Raw genomic sequence first — 6051 nt, forward strand, 5'->3', positions numbered from 1 at the left:
TAATTGTTGATGTTGTACCTGAAAATTACGAGGTGATGTGTCTTAATTGAAGATTATTTATTCCTTAAAACGTTGTACAGGTTCTAAGATGAGTAGTTCGAGTAAAGCCCAGGTCCAATAGACATCAAGGAGATCGCCTAGCCAAGTCGGCCAGAGGTCGTGGAGAACGCTTAGCACCATCCTTAGATCGCATAAAACTCATTTCGAGCATCTCTCTGTTCAAGTCGTTGCAGCCTGTAAATCTCTAGGTCGAGGAGTATATTCAGCTCTGATAAACGCTTGGAATGCACAAGCTAGATTTCCTAAGGATTCAAAGACGTTACACGAATAAATAATATGTTGTGACTGTTGTAACCCCTGCCTGACAAACATATGATATCAGGCAGTTATGTCTTTATTACATTTATTTTTACGTTTGGGGAATTAATCAAACTTGTACATTACTCAGATGTAAACAGTCACTGAATTATGTGCACTGAACCCCTATAAATAGAGAGGGAATGAACTAAAAAAGGATCGAACTTTTGTATGTCAAAACTCTGCTAAAATTGTCATAAACAAGTTTCCCAGAGATCGCAAGGCAATAATACAAACTCGTGGATTAGGTGAATTGTAATCATTGAGCCACGTAATCTCCCGAGTGTTTTTACTTACAGTTTAGATAAAGCCTAATTCCTCATTTTCAAACTTCTTAGCTCAATGTTGGCAAAAAAATGCATCAACAGTTTATTTATACTAATTATTGATATTTAATAGTGCAATTACTAATTTTTCTTTGTTATTTGATTTTGTAAGAAAATATCTTCCAAAAATAGGGGAAGTCAAAAGAAAATGCCAATCAAGAGAGGACATGGGTCTAAATCCATTGTGAACTATGTTTACCATCAGGTAAATCATATAAATTGCTATATTTTTTTTGTAATTTATAAATATTTAAGTTCTATTTTTTTTTTTTTTGCTAGGCTAACCCAGATATCGACAAGCTTCCGAGTGTTATTGACACTTTCTAGCAGATCCAGTACTAACCAAATAAAGGGAGAAATGACTACTTTTGAGAAACATGTAAGTTTTTATTACAAACAATATCGGCCTGCAAGTGCACAAATCGAACAAGTAATAAAGTTGTCAATAGACCGATATCGTCTCACAAGGATTAAAGCCAATTCAACAAATTAAGTATAGTGATTACTAAATCCTAATTTTATCTAAGCAATCAATTTCAAAAGATGGTGAAAACTTCAAAGAAAATATGAATTTTAGAAAATAAATAATAAAATGGAAAAACAGAATACAAGAACAATTGTTAAAGTTTCAACTTCACTCTTTAATAATTATAATCTCATTCATTAACATGTCTAATTCAATCCAATATTCTCAAGAACTTAGAGCATTGTTTTATCAGTATACATTCTCTCGAGTCCCTCATGAAGAATGTGTAAGTGATAACTAGCTTATATCTCTATACAACCATTTATCCATACCTTCATTAAGTTCAACTCTAGAAACAATTCTAAATATTCCACCTCTTCATTTCACAATCTAAAATTACTTCGGCTACATAGATTTATGCTTATCTCTCGATCTCACACAACCTAAGTTGTTCTACCCGTCGCCTGATTGTTTAACTGTTCTCCTCTTGAGTAATAATTCTCACAATCTAAATAAAACCTAATACAATTGTTGCACTTGAAAAACACGAGTTGACTTGTCTTGTTTGCGGTACAATCATGAGCTGATTTGTCTTGTCCGAGATACAGCTGTGAAGCATTTAATGAAGCCTTCCTTAACTTCAACCACATGGAGTTTTTTTCCAGATACTTAGATCGTTCTAAGCACAGGTCGTCAAGGAATCAAGGAGATTATTTAGTTAGGGTCGCCCTAAATATAGCTCGAGTAACACCTAATATGTAGATCGAGCTTTCATGGAATGATTAAGTTCGTGTAATAAGTCTTCATCTCGTGGCTAATACATTGGAGGCACAGATACGAATCCCTTAAGACTTGGTATTTATATTCGTACATAGAATATTGTAATTTTTCCTTATTAACGTAGAATATCAGGCAACTAATGTAATATATGTAATAAAGAGAAATTATCCAATTTTGCAAGTTACCAAAAACTGTCCATTAATCCCCCTATAAATAGAGAGGGAATGGATAGGAATAGGGACGAAAGCTCTTGTATACTAAAACTCGGGAGAAATTTTCATGAACAATTCACTTGAGAAAAATACAATAATAATACTAACTCATGGACTAGGTAGGTTTTAACCACTGAATCACGTAAATTTTGTGTGTTCCTTGTTTACAGTTTTGATCAAGCCTAATCTCTCTTTTTAAAATTTCTTAATTCTCAGTTAACGAAAAACCGCGTCAACAACAATCATATAATGCATCGCAATATATAAAGAACAATTATAACACCAATAAACCAAAGTAGAACACATCAACAATATTGGAATAAAATAAAATTTTCGTTAAATTATAAAACTAGAATCATAACAAGAAATCCATCTACACCCTAACAAACAAGAAAACTAACTACTCATAGTGTGGTTCAAGATCTTGAAAATAAAAGAATTAAAGACGAAATATGAAAAACTATAAAAGAGTTACGTCAAAACAACTTTTATTCTCTTCTTAGATCTTCCAAAAGTGCTTCCCCACTTTCCAATTATGTTTTCCCCCTTTTATAACTCTTTTGAGTGTGCTCTAGCCTCTAGAAATGTCATTGGCCGACTTTAATTCAAATTTGAGTAAAAAAACATGTGAAAACACGATATTTCCTATTTTTGTGGCGCAACAAGTGATGCATCACGAGTCACCAAGCTCCACATCACCTAGGAGAGGCGACGTATTGCCCACTACCAGGCAACACATCACTTGGCTAATCCTAACTTCCATTTTTTCATTGTTTGGTGATTTGTTGCTCCACGGGAAGCAACATAATGCATCCTTCATTGTCTTAAGCGTTCAAAATGACTCATAAAACATCCATTTAATTTATTCCAGGACACTCAAAGGAAACACATCAAATCCAACTAAAAACTTAAGAAAACAAACCAAAACAAGAGAAAAGATTGTCAATGAGTGCATAAACTACACACTCATCAATTTTATATTGTTTTGATCTTTTTTTTTTAATCCTTATATATTATTCAAATGTTTTTAATGATTTGATTTTTTTTTTTTTGTTTAGGGCATGATGAGTGAAAAACGAGCATCACAACCCACACCAACTGTTGAGTCTACCACTTCATGTGGAAGTGAAGCGATATTAAGCCCAATGCCTTTATACTTGGATATAGTGATTGATGTGTTGGGTCTCGTTACAAGAAAAGTAGGTTGTTGCCTAGGCTCACGATTATTTTAAGATAGCTCACACCATCTTTTTCAAGTATATACATCTTCCTAACAGTGTAACTAGGATGTTGATAATCTTCATTCTGATTTTCAAATTTATAAATCTTGTGCTCAAACGTATAAATAGGCATTGCAGACTCAACACAAGTACCTATAGGAAATAGTGTTTCAAAACATGCAAAGTGTTGTACTAGGATTTTACATGCCACTGATGATATTCGACAATGCTAGATCAAGCCAAATTCCTTTTTTAATCGAAGAGCACCAAGATGAAGACATCCCTTTGTTGTCAAGTCTTTGATTTTAGTTTTTCATTATGATAGTGTGTATGACGATGACAATTATTTATTTAGTATCAGTTTTGTTAGTTTTAAATACAATTAATGTAATGTCTTAATATTATAGCATAATTATTAATAAAGTTATTTTGAATATTTGTTAATGCTCTGGCAAAACTTAAACTAACACTGGTGCAAAATTGCTTTGACAAATATTTGATCTGTTTATGCGTGTTTTTGCACCAACAAAGAGTTTTCTGGTGCAACGACGCACTAGGAAAAGGTTCCAAGCCGACATCAAATGCAACATATTTTCTCGATGGTTGGAATTTTTCTCAACACTTGTTTTCGTTGATAAAATGCATTAATGCCAATGAAATTCATTTCTATTGGCAAATGTAACTTTTGTTGTCGAACTATTCCTGACAGTCATTGTCGGCACAAAAACGCATCAGAATAGGATTTTTGACATTTGCCTGTGCATTTTGTGTACTTTTTCTATTGCCAAAACATGCCGGCAAAAGTCTCATTTTTTTATAATGTGCCAGTACTACATAAGTTCATATTGATGTTCAACCAATTAATAAAACTAAAACTGAAAATTTTCCTAATACAAATACAAAATACAAAACAAAATTGAATATTCCATTTGATTTTTTTAGGAGTAAGAATACAGATGACTAATAAAATGGGATTAGGGCACATTTGAAGAAGTTTAAAGTCATGCATTTTATGTTGGAAATGATTTTCCAATATGGACAGCAGAAGCACAATTGGTGGGTCCATGAGATTGCAATTTTTTTTTATTTCACACTTTTAAATCACATGTCCATTAATATATATATATATATAGATTAATCATAAACACATATATATGAAGAAGAACATATCAGTTGAAGATCTATTAAGTGCCCTTACTATCTTTTAGAATTTATAAACGAATATCAAATCCAAGTTTTTTCGTCAAGAACTAAAACCACGATTTTTTGAACTGTTCTTTACACCCCAAGAAGTGTGTGAGCACATAGAGAAACAATAAGATTTTTGTGATTCACAAAATATACTCAACACATGAGATCTTGGAATAGGCTATGAGAAAATCGAGAAAATCAGGTTGTTCTTTGAGGGAGAATTATACGATATTTCTTTTTGTGTGTGAATGAAAGCTTATGATGAAAGCTTGTGTCTTTTTGATCTAGAAAATAATACCTACTTATATTATTTTTCTAGTTAATTATCATCTTATCATTTAAAATAACTAAATCATATTTAATCATCTACTTAATAAAATAATAATTAAATAAATAAAAGATTAAAACACTGAGTCAATACTCAGTGTACATACTAGTCACTGTCCAAGCACAAAGATTTGGTGTGTGACACATGTTACCACTAGGAGGCTTATGTCCCAACCCCTTTTAATTCTTTATTTAAAAAATAATACCTAAAATTATCTTTTAAACTAATTTATTCAAATTCATATTTAAAACAAATATATGAATAATTGATAATACTAATCCAATCAAAATTATCTTTTATTTAATTAATTATTTAAATAATCACAAATCGAAATTCAAATCTAAGCTAAATTACCATACTAATATCTCGCATTTAAAGAAAAACATAATTAATTCAAAATTAATTATTTTATTTTATTTTAATAATTAAAAAAATTATAAAATAATTAATTAATTATTTAATTCTTATTAACTTCAAAAATTAATAATTAAATAATTAATCTTAATTATCTCATTACATATTTGGGCAAAGAATAATTTCTTCTTAATATGTGCCCCACACAATTTTTTATGATTTCAACTCTTACTTGAACAATGTTGATGGAGCCGGTAATGAGACCTATGGACTTATAATTTGAAACTCCAATAAATTTAGATTATTAATTAATTATTTTTATTCTAGTAACCCTATTTCACTACAACAAATTTCATTATTAGCGGCAGGGGACTCCGCCGCTAATAAATGCTGCGTCCGCCGCTAATACCCCGCGCCTAAAAAAGTGTCGCTAATAATGATTATTAGCGGCGGACTGACACACCCACCGCTAATAAGCAAATATTAGCAGCGGACATTAGCGGCGGGTTCCGCCGCTAATAACTATGTCCGAGGCATTAATATTAGCCGCGGGGTCCGCCGCTATTATTGTATTTATAATTTTTTTTAAATTAAATTTTAAATAAATTAATAAATTAATATTTATTAAATTTAATTATTTTTAAAAATAATTTATAATATAATTTAATAAAAATAAACATTTAATTAATTTAAACATAACTAACATTAAAATTAATATAAATAGTTTTAATATTTATCAACCTAGTAAATATCACTATAGTCATTAAAAATAAATAAAGTATTAATTCAGTCCAAATATATAAACTAGTAACTAAAG

This window comes from Humulus lupulus, chromosome 9, assembly GCF_963169125.1.
Source record: "Humulus lupulus chromosome 9, drHumLupu1.1, whole genome shotgun sequence".
NCBI lineage: Eukaryota > Viridiplantae > Streptophyta > Magnoliopsida > Rosales > Cannabaceae > Humulus > Humulus lupulus.